Source organism: Moschus berezovskii, chromosome 24, assembly GCF_049115385.1.
Source record: "Moschus berezovskii isolate FMDL1 chromosome 24, NW_MosBer_1.0, whole genome shotgun sequence".
Classification (NCBI taxonomy): Eukaryota; Metazoa; Chordata; class Mammalia; order Artiodactyla; family Moschidae; genus Moschus; species Moschus berezovskii.
The window spans coordinates 33,553,553-33,566,999 of NC_142483.1; the positions used below are offsets into that span (position 1 = coordinate 33,553,553).

General features: G+C 41.8%; 1 protein-coding gene across 1 annotated transcript in view; it reads right to left on the minus strand.

Annotated features, from left to right (window-relative positions):
- CNTN3 (contactin 3) overlaps positions 1-13,447 on the minus strand; it is a 249,903-nt gene that overhangs the window by 21,661 nt on the left and 214,795 nt on the right. The gene's annotated exons all lie outside the window — the stretch shown is intronic.

Here is a 13,447-nt window from a genome sequence, read left to right on the forward strand (position 1 = left end):
GAGAACAGGAATGCAGGTAGCAGGTAAATTTATGGATATATTGAAATATTTTATTTGTAGTTCATTATACTGAATTGTGTAATATGATCTGAAACTTCTTACAAATATATATATTTACATTCACAGTATAAAAATATAAAAGTAAGTTATGAGAGTATTTGATAAATTAAAGAAATAAGGGTAGAACAGATAACCATAATAAGACATGTTCCCCAGTGAACTCCAATTTATACAATGAAGTCTGGTTATGTTTGGTAGACAGTTTGTACCCTTCATAAGAAAAAAAAGAGACAAAACCAACAGCCGCAAGAAAGTTACCAAACTCCCCCTCAGGTTTTCCTGTGATATTTGCCCTTTGGTTTGATTTTCATTGTTCTACTTTGACAGCAAAATATGAAAACAAGAAACCATTTCTATAACTTGAGTAAGTAAACAGTTGCTTGAGCACCATGAAAACGGCAATCAAACCTTAGCCATCAGAGTCATGAAGGCAATAGAGACTTGTGGGGTCTGTGGAAAAAAGACAGGCAAGTTTTATCTTTGTAATGGAACCTCTGCTCAGCTCTGGCTGATGGGGAGAAGATGGACCCAGTGTTTATAGGTCTTTTTTATAAAAGAAAGCAGAAATCCTGCTTTTAATGTCAAATTCTCCTAAGTGAAGAGCTGGCTCCATCTTTTAAAAACAATGTGTGGGCAAACAAAATGTGTTTATAGGCTGCATAGGGTAAATACATTCCAGTTCTCTGAGAAAAATACATCTAAACTGACAGTTTTGCTTTGTTTTTTCTTTCAAATTATCAACTATAAAATTATTTCTTTAAAAAATTAGTAGTAAAATATAAAATCTCAGGTTTTTCAATAATAATCACAAAATGCCACAGTAATATTATGCTAGATATTTTCCCCATACATGTGGATGTATATGAATGTATATTATGCATGTATATTTATACCAATGACCCCTTAAATTCATGCAAAATACTGGGCTTATGGATAAGTGTATGTGCATTTTTCCTAGAAAGCAGTTGTCAATTTTCAGAAAAAAACTTGAAAGGAAGATGCAAGCCCAAGTGACTAGGATTAAACTGAACGTGTAGTTCCTACAGCTTTAAAGCATTAGATATACTAAAACTTGGGCTTCCAGGTAGCTCAGCTGGTGAAGAATCCGCCTGCAATGCAGGAGACCCTGGTTTGATTCCTGAGTTGGGAAGTTCCCCTGGAGAAGGGATGGGCTACCTACTCCAGTATTCTTGGGCTTCCCTGGTGGCTCAGATGGTCAAGAATTGTCCTGCAATGCAGAAGACCTGGGTTTGATCCCTGGGTTGGGAAGATCCCCTAAAGGAGGGCACTGAAACCCATTCCAGTATTCTTGCCTGGAGAATGCTCAAGGACAGAGAAGACTGGCAGGCTATAGTCCATGGGGTCACAAAGAGTCGGACATGACTGAGCGACTAAGCACAGCAGAGCACATACTAAAACTTGAGGATAAAACTGTAGGAAAAAAAAATCCACATGTCTGACAGACACCATTTACCATTCTCAAACAAAACTACATATTTCTTTTTTATTAATTAGAAATAACATGCCAAATTGTCTTTTATAAAGTCACACCCAATAAACTGGGGCTTCCCAGGTGGCACAGTGGTAAAGAATCCATCTGCCAATGTAGAAGGTGGAAGAGATGAATCCAATCTCTGGGTTGGGAAAATCCCATGGAGTAGGAAATGGCAACCCACAACTGAGCACGCACTGCACACACGCGACAAATGGCTAACGGCTACTGAAAACTCATACACTGGGTTAGCCAAAAGTTTCACTTGGGTTTTCTTATAATGTCTTACAGAAAAGTGCAAATAAACTTTTTTGACAAGCCAATACATTCTAAATTCACCAACTGTAAGCTCTAGAGGTATTGCTATGTTTAGATAACTCCAAACATAAAATGCTCTCCCTGCTCTTGAGAGCACAGTCTAGCTATTAACTAAGAATGACACATAATTGATGATTTTAATAAAACATTATGGGCAACCTCAAAACTTGTGGCCTGGGATATAGCATAGATTGGGGAAAAAATCACATAATTGTGAGCTTTAGTAAAGGTCACTCAACAGGTGGAAGGGCAGAGGTCAGTTGAAGCTAAGTCGTCAATCAGGATCCTTAAATACTGGCCTCTTGTTAGGTTCCAATCCTTGCACCATTCTTCTTCTTGTATTCAAATTACCTCAATATAAGTAGCCCAAGAAATCTCTCCTTACAAGACTGATTTAAAGAAGAGATAAAAACAATTTTCGATTGGCATACGGATTATTTTTTATAAATCAATTCATAAAAGGTGCTTGAAGGCTCTTAATAGCAGTTTCTGAAGCACTTGAACCAATCTCCATGTATTAGAATGAGAGATTTATTTTTAGATCTCAGTTGCTGACAAGTATTATCAATATTTAATCATAGAGAAAATTAGTGCAAAAATTGAGCATGGTATTAGTTTCAATTGATTATATGATCTTCTCAAATAGCTTTACTTTAAAAGTTGAATAAAAATGCATATAACTAACGCATAAAAAAAAAGAGCAGTGACATACATATTTCCAAGTAATAAATCAGTTACATTTCGGTCAAAAATATTTATATGAGGATAGATACTTTTATTATATAAACAATAAATTACTTGTATTCTATAATATTGAAAAGTCTACAAGCAATAAATGCTGGAGAGGGTGTGGAGAAAAGGGAACCCTCTTACACTGTTGGTGGGAATGCAAACTAGTACAACCACTATGGAGAACAGTGTGGAGATTCCTTAAAAAACTGGAAATAGAACTGCCATACGACCCAGCAATCCCACTCCTGGGCATACACACCAAGGAAACCAGAATTGAAAGAGACACATGTACTCCAATGTTCATTGCAGCACTGTTTATAATAGCCAGGGCATGGAAGCAACCTAGATGTCCATCTTCAGATGAATGGATAAGAAAGCTGTGGTACATATACACAATGGAGTATTTTTCAGCCATCAGAAAGAATGCATTTGAACGAGTTCTAATGAGGTGGATGAAACTGGAGCCTATTATACAGAGTGAAGTAAGCCAGAAAGAAAAATACCAATATAGTATACTAATGCATATATATGGAATTTAGAAAGATGATAACGATAACCCTGTATATGAGATAGTAGAAGAGATACAGATGTATAGAACAGTCTTTTGGACTCTGTGGGAGAGGGCGAGGGTGGGATGATGTGGGAGAATAGCATTGAAACATGTATATTATCATATGTGAAACGAATCGCCAGTCCAGGTTTGATGCATGATACAGGATGCTCGGGGCTGGTGTACTGGGATGAACCAATGAGATGGGAGGGGGAAGGAGGTGGGAGGGGGGTTCAAGATGAGGAACATGTGTACACCCGGGGCAGATTCATGTCAATGTATGGCAAAACCAAAACCAATATAATAATGTAAAGTTAAAAAAAAATAAAATTTTGTTCAAAATATTTATATGAGGATAGACTATTTTTAAAGAGGGAAAAGCCAAGCATGAAAAGAGACCAAAAGTTCTGCACCTGAGAGGACAGAATATAACTCCACACTAATTTGGATTTCCCAGGCACACCCACCGGAGAAGGCAATGGCACCCCACTCCAGTACTCTTGCCTGGAAAATCCCATGGACGGAGGAGCCTGGTGGGCTGCAGTCCATGGGGTGGCGAAGCGTCGGATACGACTGAGCGACTTGATTTTCACTTTCACACATTGGAAGAAGGAAATGGCAGCCCGCTCCAGTGTTCTTGCCTGGAGAATCCCAGGGACGGGGGAGCCTGGTGGGCTTCCGTCTATGGGGTCACACAAAGTCGGACACGACTGAAGCGACTTAGCAGCAGCAGCAGCAGGCACAATACAGGGACGAAGAAAGGAAATGGGTTCTGGCTGAAGGAACAAACTCTGAAAACACAACTGTGTAAAGAGAGTTAGTGTAACACTGACAGAACATGAAGGCAGCATCTACAAAGGATGAGCCCAGAAAGAAATACTACAAAGCTCATGAAGAGCTCTGCCAGCAAGAAACAGCAGACTGGACCACAGGAGACTAGCTGTAACATACTTATCTGAGATGATCTTAAAATAAGTATATTTCAAATGTTCAGACTGACTAAAGAAGAGACTAAATTCATGATATGAGAAGAGGAGACAAAGAAAAAAGATGGAGCAAATCTGAAAAATATCAAGTAGAATTCCCACCCCTGAAGCATACAGTGTTAAGAAAGAAATCAGTCCTAGAACTGAGCTGAAGACTGGAAGGTATAGAAGAATGTATAATTCCAGAACATGAAGAAAGAAACAAAAATTATGAAAGCCAAGTTAAGAAACACTGAGAATAAAAAGAAATGTTTCAACCAGAGTTCCAGAAGGAAAAGTCCAACAATTAAAGAGAAAATGTCTTGAGAATTTTCCAGACCTGAAGAAACACAGACATTTTCATGTGGTAGCTTCACTATGAGTTCAGAGCCAGCAAAAATAAAAGGCAAAGATGCTCCAAAGCAAAAGGCGATTAAGACTGAATTGTGGCTCTCAACACTGTTTCATCTCCTGAGAGGTGCAGGCCTCTCCCTTCATCAGTAGAGGATGACCCTGCCTCGGTTTCTGCTAGAGGGAGTGTGCCGCAGGGGTAGCAACTGCATTCGTTGGCACAGCAGGCAGCAGGAAGGGAGGATGCTAAAGTAGAATCAAGCACAGGAGGCAGATTCGTCTTAGTCATCCCCACAGCTCTGCCACTCAGTACAAAGCTTGTACACATCAAGTACCCAATATTGTTTAATTTGTAAATAACTTAAACACACGTAGTGTACAAATGCCTCCCTCCTTCCTATCACAGAGATACAGCAGAAATATCTATCTGGTCTCTGCTGGAGTTTCTTGACACACACCTCCCTCCAAATCCTTAGAATGTCAGAAGTGATAAGTGTCATCGTATGCCAAGGAGATATCTGGTAACTGTGCGTTCCTGGTTACCTTCAGAACGGAAATTGGTTGCCAGGGTAATCAACCTTGTAATTAGAGGGTTGGAACTTTGAGGCCCACCTCCTGACACAAGGCTGGAGGTTAATTTAATTTGGTTGCTGCTGATGCTGCTAAGTTGCTTCAGTCGTGTCCGACTCTTAGCGACCCCATGGACTGCAGCCCACCAGGCTCCTCCGTCCATGGGATTTTCCAGGCAAGAGTACTGGAGTGGGGTGCCATTGTCTTCTCCATTAATTTGGTTAACTAACAGTAAATGATTCAATCCTTCCTTCCTTCCAATGAAGTGCTAAGTTGCTTTAGCTGTGTCCGACTCTGCGACTCTGTCGACTGTAGCCTGCCAGAATCCTTTGTTCATGGGATTTCCCAGGCAAACTGGAGTGGGGTTGCTATTTTCTCCCCCAGGGGATCTTCCCAACCCAGGGATTGAATCCACATCTCTATGTCTCCTGCACTGGCAGGCAGGTTCTTTACCCCTAGCGCTACCAAGCCTCCATAAAAAACCCTAACTGACAAGGTTTGAGGGCTTCCTAGTAACTGAACATAACTAGTAACTGAACTGAAGGGGCAGGTACGTGCCCCTTCTCACGTACCTCATCTTAGGCATCTCTTCTATTTAGCTGTTCCTGAGTTGTATCCTTTATGATAAATGGATAATGGTAAGTGCTTTCCTGAGTTTTGTGAGCCATTCTAGCAAGTTCTCAAACCCAAGGAGGGGGTTGTGGTAACCCCCCAGTTGATCAGAGGACACCTGGACTGATGGCATCTGACGTTTGTGAGTGGTGGGTACCAGTCTTGTGGGACTGAACCCTTAACTTGTAGGAAAGTGAAAGTGTCAGTCATTCAGTCATGTCCTACTCTTTTAGATCCCGTGGACTGTAGCCAGCCAGGCTCCTCTGTCCACAGAATTCTCCAGGCAAGAATATCAGAGTGGGTAGCCATTCCCTTCTCCAGGAAATCTTCCTGACCCAGGAAGCCTTGTAGTATCTGAAGCTAACTCCTCGTACGGTGTCAGAACTGAATTGTATTTTGGGACACCTCGCTGGTATCGAGGGCTTCCCTGGTGACTCAGACGGTTAACAATCTGCCTGCAATGTGGGAGACCTGGGTTCAATCCCTGGGTTGGGACGATCCCCCGGAGGAAGGCATGGCAATCCACTGCAGTACTCTTGCCTGGAGAATCCCATGGACAGATGAGCCTGGTGGGCTACATACAGTTCATGAGGTCACAAAGAGTCGGACATGACTGAGCGACTAAGCACAGCACAGCTGCTGGTATCAGAGAACAGGTTAGTGTAGAGAAAAAAAGAAAAAAAAACACACATTTTTCACATCAGAACTAATCTGTGGATAGAACAGAGAGGGATAATTTTTCTCCTTTAATTCACCAAGCTAGTTACTCAAGTCCTAATACTGTATGTGCCTATAAAACACTGGGACTCCAATTTCTTGATGAGATAATCATTTTTTCTTTAGAACCATAACACCAGTTCACAAGCCAATATAGTTTGATCTGGGTAGGTAAACAAGCAAACTTGAGGAATGTCAGAATTTAAAATGCTATCTCTATTCCTGCAAGTAACTTGGTTATTCCGAAAACGAATGTCCTTGCAGTGAGGAGTCCTTCATATTACGGCATCACAGATCTCACTTAACCTTACACCAAATGCAGTTTATGAAAATAATGTATTGAAAAATGGTGCCTTTTTAAGTCATTAAAGTACAGGTATTAAGTCAGAAATGCAATTTTAATAGACTGAAATAATTTTGTGTATACCTCTAGATTTTCAGGGAGACAAATATTTCCTCTTTGCTGCCAGACAAAACACATTTCAATAAATATCAGGCAGGCAAATGCATTCGATGGTGTTTAAGAAGACAAATCCAGATCTATCTGCTACTCTTCTTTAGGGGTTCCCCGGCAGCTCTTCCCTGCTTGGCTCTCAGTCCCTGGGGGGCTGACTTGTGAGAACTACATGCCAGGCTCTCTGACCCTCTGGCTTCTCACTGGATGGAGACGAGATGGAGCAGGATGCTGTGGGACCCTCCGGGTTAAAATCCTTTCTGTGTCCCCTATTTCTTGTTTGCAGAAAAGTTGCATTTAACCTCCTTGACCTTCCCTGATTTCCAAAGGGCAGATTCAAATAGTTGCTTATCAGGAAAGGGATGAAATGCAGAAACTAAGGAGAAGCAGTAAAGAAATAACAGTCCATGGGAGTGGAGTGGAGGCCCAGGGTCCTCAAGAAATATACTTAACAATAACTCTGAGTTCTTCTGCATGAACTAACCACACCCTTCCCCCTACCGTGGTGAAGGATGAGCACAAGATTCCTGGAGTACTTCCCTGTTACCTCACCACCAACCAATTAAAAAATAGTCTGCACGTGAAGAAGACAGATGAAGGCTCTGATTCCCTCCCCAAATGACTCTCCCTTTAAAAACTTTCACGGTCGAGCAGAATCTTCAGAATCAGTTTGTAGACACGAGTCTGCCATGCCCCCAGGTTGCTGGCCTCCTGAATAAAGCAACCTTTTCGTTCCTACCAGCACTTGTCTCTTGAACTTTTTGACAGGTTAGCAGTCAAACCTGAGTTTAGAAACAGAGAAGCCAGGAGATGGGCCGGTGCAAGGTAAGAGAAGCTGGGGTATTCAGTCTCTCAATGCTGAGTGAGTCACAGTTTGCTAAGGACAATATTTGCCTAATAACAAACCCTGGTTTGGGCAACCCTCACACACATACTTACTGCTCTCTCCAGCATAACAAATCCTTCCATTACCGCCCAACAGTCTGCTTTTTATTTACTCAGTTCATTTTTTGCCAGCTTTCTATTTATTTAAAAGGGCTTGAATTGTCTCTATACAATTTTTCTATGTATCTGTGACTCATTGTTCTAGAGTGAAGTTAATTCTTTGCCTGATTGTAAGGAATCAGACTCTTCCTATATGTTTTCATTTTTGCCAGTGGAAATTTTATATTTAAAAAAATGTCAAATATTTAACATCTTTTCCTATTCTAATTAAAATGGTGGGAGCTAAATATATTCCATACAGCTGTTTACAACAGGAGGCTGAAAAGAGATATCAGTGAAGTTTCAGTTTGGCCTTCTGTATATATTTTTTAGTTACATTCCCCTGCAAAACAACAACAAAAATCTACTAGGTCCCCCGCCCCTTCACTGCCCAAGTGATGGTTCTCTGCCAAATATTAAAAAAAAAAAAATCTATTAGCTTCCCTCCCAAAATATGCTTACCTGTAATAGTTCACAATGCTTCCCAGGTGGCTCAGTGGTAAAGAATCTGCCTGCCAATTCAGGAGACCTGGGTTCAATCTCTGGGTTGAAAAGATTTCCCTGGAGTAGGAAATGGCAACCTACTCCAGTATCCTGTCCATGGGGTAACAAGGAGTCCGACACAGCTGAGCACGCGTGTGCACACACACACACACACACACACACAATATTTCACAGTATAGCTTTTCCCATTGCTTGTCAAGATTATTCTCCCAAGTTTTATTTTCTCAAGACACAAAATGACTGTAAAAAAATGGACTATATGTATCAAAATAGAACTTTGGAGCTTTTGTTTCCCAGGCACCTACTACCCATGAACTTAAACCATCTGTCTCCTCTTTATCTTCTTTATCTGTTGTTGCTACGAAAAGGGGCACAAGAAAAGATCTGAGCCCGAGTGTTGTGGTTAGAAGATGAAATAAATTGGAGCCCAGGGAAATGAGCTCCTCAACGACTTCTTGGTCAAATCAGAAAAAAAAAAAAAAAATTAGTCTAGATGCTAATGATGATGTGTGCTCAGCATGCCCCATGGCACATGATCAACCCCCACTGAGATGAGAGGAAGGCAGGAGCTATTAACAATTGAGAAGATATATTGGGGAAACGGCAACCCAGAAAGTTAGCCACACGACTGCTAATTAAATACTCAGCTAAGTCATTTATTCTTCCAGGTTACTGTTTAAATCATTACTTGAGACTATGAAAATACGTATTTCTATCTTGGCACAATTATATACACTATTTCTCAAGCTGTCACAAACAGTGTATCTTTCTCTTGTTTCTTTCTTTTCATACACACCAAACCCTTGGGGACTTCCCAGGGGGCATTAGTGATAAAGAATCCATCTGCCAATGCAGGAGATTCAAGAGATGAGGGTTCAATCCCTGGGTCAGGATGATCCCCTGGGGGAGGAAATGACAACCCACTCCAGTATTCTTGCCTAGGAAACCCCATGGACAGAGAAGCCTGGCCAGCTATAGTCCATTGGGTCGCAAAGAATCAGACACCACTGAGCACACCCAGCACAGCACAAGCCCTTGGGGGAGAAATTTTCACTAGTTGTCTCCTTTCAATACTGTATTCAGGCCTTATGTGGATGTTAAGCTTGCTACCCTTTATAGGGAAGATGCTATAATTAATTCAAGGCAATTTCCATTTGTTCATCACTCCCTCATATTTTTTGCTCTCCTTGCCAATGGCAACACCAGTAGCAACGCAAACAATAGTACTGGGTCTCATACTCAAGACTGTGCTGTGTTTCTGTACTACTTCACTGGTTTTCAAAAATTTCCTTCCAGTGAAATCTTCTCCCAATGCCCAATATACAAAAACAGAAAACCAGAAGCTCCCAAAGTCTCTTTGGCTCATTTTCGCAATGGCTGCTTTATCTTATTTAAAACTTCTCCAATGATACTGTGAGTTATTTATTATTATCTTTACTTTAACAGGGCCTTGGAGAACATTCATCACGTGCTCAAGGTCAAAGAGCAGTAAGATAATGGAGCTGAAACTGCGTTGATTCAGTCACCGTGAGCTTTCTGCAAACTTCCTGTGTGCTGGATACAACTGCTGACACCTGGGATACATAAGTGAGCAAACAGGCAGGAGATTGTATTCTACTCTAGTGGATGTGAATGCAGGTTTGTCTAATTCAAAAATGGTGTGAACGTAACAAGATAACTATCCTGGAACTACATGAATTCTTTAGTTTTCTCTCTTGTTCAATCAACCTGTCTTTCCTGACCTGAGCCACAGCGGTGTAAGTCTCTTTTCTTATAGAGTTGCTTATCTGGATGACTCCTGATCCGCTTAAACTGACATATTCTAACATCAACATCTACCTGCCTTCAAGCTGTCAGACAATCACCAGTGACTGGTAATATTTCTGTGGCCCTTGGAAGCCTACAAAGCTTATTTACATATAGTCTCTTGTTTATTTCTCTTAACTATTTCACAAGCTACAACCAAGTCAGGAATTATACCCCTATCATACAGTGTACCCTGGAGAAGGAAATGGCAAGCCAATCCAGTATCCTTGCTTGGAAAATCCCATGGACAGAGGAGACTGGTGGGCTGTAGTCCATGGGGTTGCAAAGAGTCGGGCATGACTGAATGACTAACACGCAATGAACCACACACACAGATTTTGTAAAGGACAAAGTTATTGAATGGGGGAGGCGTACCTCAGTCTCCTGTTGGAGGGATGTACAGTGAGCTCATTTATTTTCTCTAAGTAAATCTGATTTAACATTGAATTTCATATCCTGCTTGACTTCAAGCACTCCTGGGGTTCCCTTCCCAAAGCCTTGCCAAGATAACTTACTGTTACATTGTTTGATCCCTTTAGGCCCAGCAATTCTGCCATGCAGGGGGAATAAGAAGTCCTTATTGAGTACAGGAAGTGCATCTGTTCCCTTCTGTGGTCTCACCATCACCCTGGGCACTGCCAGGGAGAAAGTGATAGGACCCTTAGGACTTCGTAAGCCTAAGATCTTTGTTTCTTCCAAAATCACCTGAAATTTCTCTTGCATCTTTTTCCTCTGTGGCATTTTCTCTCTCCCCACTCTGTAGGATACATGAAATAATCTGCTTAAAGGCCTGAGCTTTGGAAACAAAGCCAGGAAGGAAGGAATCTCACAGGTAATCCCATTTTAATAGCTGTCACAAACTCTCCTGAGGCAAAAGAGCTTGGAGTTGAAGAACTGTTTGAGAATATTTACTGGGGAGAAATCTATAAATTTATATCTCAAAACTCTTTGGGAATATGGCTCATGCTTCTTCATTGGTTACTAATATGAGCCAGAAGCTGTGAGATGCACAAGTGTCTAATCAGTTTATGCTCTCAAAAGCCTAGTTAGGTTAGGTCCATTGTTCCCACTCTGCAGGTGATGAAAGTAAGGCTCACAGAATTTACATCACTTTTCTAGCAAACTGAAAGGCGGGGTTGGAATCTGGCACAGATTTGACCTCAGAACTATACTATTACATCTGTGTTCCTTCTATCCCACCTACCTTCCCTGTCAATGCCACTTCTCTTATTATTGGGGAGCTACTGTTGGTTGACTATGCCAAAGCCTTTGACTGTGTCGATCACATAAACTGTGGAAAATTCTGAAAGAGATGGGAATCCCAGACCACCTGACCTGCCTCTTGAGAAACCTGTATGCAGGTCAGGAAGCAACAGTTAGAACTGGACATGGAACAACAGACTGGTTCCAAATAGGAAAAGGTGTACGTCAAGGCTGTATATTGTCACCTTGCTTATTTAACTTATATGCAGAGTACATCATGAGGAACGCTGGGCTGGAAGAAGCACAAGCTGGAATCAAGATTGCTGGGAGAAATATCAATAATCTCAGATATGCAGATGACACTACCCTTATGGCAGAAAGTGAAGAGGAACTCAAAAGCCTCTTGATTAAAGTGGAAGAGGAGAGTGAAAAGGTTGGCTTGAAGCTCAACATTCAGAAAACAAAGATCATGGCATCTGGTCCCATCACTTCATGGGAAATAGATGGAAAAACAGTGGAAACAGTGTCAGACTTTGTTTTTTTGGGCTCCAAAATCACTGCAGATGCTGATTGCAGCCATGAAATTAAAAGACGCTTGCTCCTTGGAAGGAAAGTTATGACCAACCTTGATAGTATATTAAAAAGCAGAGACATTACTTTGCCAACCAAGGTCCGTCTAGTCAAGGCAATGGTTTTTCCCGTGGTCATGTACGGATGTGAGAGTTAGACTGTGAAGAAAGCTGATCGCCGAAGAATCGATGCTTTTGAACTGTGGTGTTGGAGAAGACTCTTGAGAGTCCCTTATACTGCAAGGAGATCCAACCAGTCCATTCTAAAGGAGATCAATCCTGGATGTTCATTGGAGAGACTGATGCTAAAGCTGAAACTGCAATACTTTGGCCACCTCATGCGACGAGTTGACTCACTGGAAAAGACTCTGATGCTGGGAAAGGTTGGGGGCGGGAGGACAAGGGGACGACGGAGAATGAGATGGCTGGATGGCATCACAGACTCTGTGGACATGAGTTTGAGTGTACTCCGGGAGTTGGTGATGGACAGGGAGGCCTGGCGTGCTGTAGTTCATGGGGTCGCGGAGAGTCGGACACGACTGAGCGACTGAACTGAACTGAACTGAACTGTTGGTTGCCCACTATCTTTCACTGCTTCCATTCACTGTTAGGGAATTAAAGGAATTTTTCATCCAAATGTTCCTGGCTTCCTTTAATATGCTAACCAAGTTGCTCTTCTATATGTATGTGTTGTTTTGCTTCTTCAATATCATTTTGCCTTCCTTAAGTCGAACAGTTCTGTCTGTGATCAAGGGTCACTGTGTCAAGACCATGGCCTCCTATACATACGTGTGCAGGAAGATATTTCCCTATGGGTACTCACTAAAAATTCACATTCACGACATATATCTCTAGATGTGTGGGTTCAGTGGTCCAGGAAGGATTCTGGGGACTCATCTTCAGCAAAAATTCAGGTAATTGTGGGAAAGATGGCCTATGGGGCCTCCTTTGAATGTCACTCCTCTAGCCTATCCTTTCTTGATTTTGTCATTAGGGCTTACTCAAGTCACTGCTTGTTTGGTTACAAGGACCCGGAACTCTTGGAAGTTCACATGTAAAGAAAGTTGACTGAAAAGAAGGACAAGGTGACGTTATGAGAAAGAACACAGCCAACTTGAGTACTGGATGCTGTCAAAGAGCCATTCTGTTTTGTTCTTTAAGGCTCCGTGGGTTCTTGTCCCCTCCATTTTTTTAGGGCAGAGTATGTCTGCTCCATCTCGTCTCTGTAGAGCTTCTTTGTTCTATTTCCCAATGGCCTTCAGGGCTTCCAGAGGGCTGAGATGGTAGAGAATCCATCTGCAATGCAGGAGACCTGGGTTCAATCCCTGGGTCAGGAAGATCCCCTGGAGAAGGAAATGGCAACCCACTCCAATATTCTTGCTTGGAGAATCCCACAGGCAGAGGGGCCTGGCACCCTGTAGTCCACAGTGTCTCAAAGAGAGCTGGACACAGTTGAACAACTAACTCTTTCACACTTTCACTTGGCAAGTCTGACCTGGGTCCTAAATTTGACATATCACTGCATCACTCTCACTAAACACAACCTCTGTATTGCCTGCT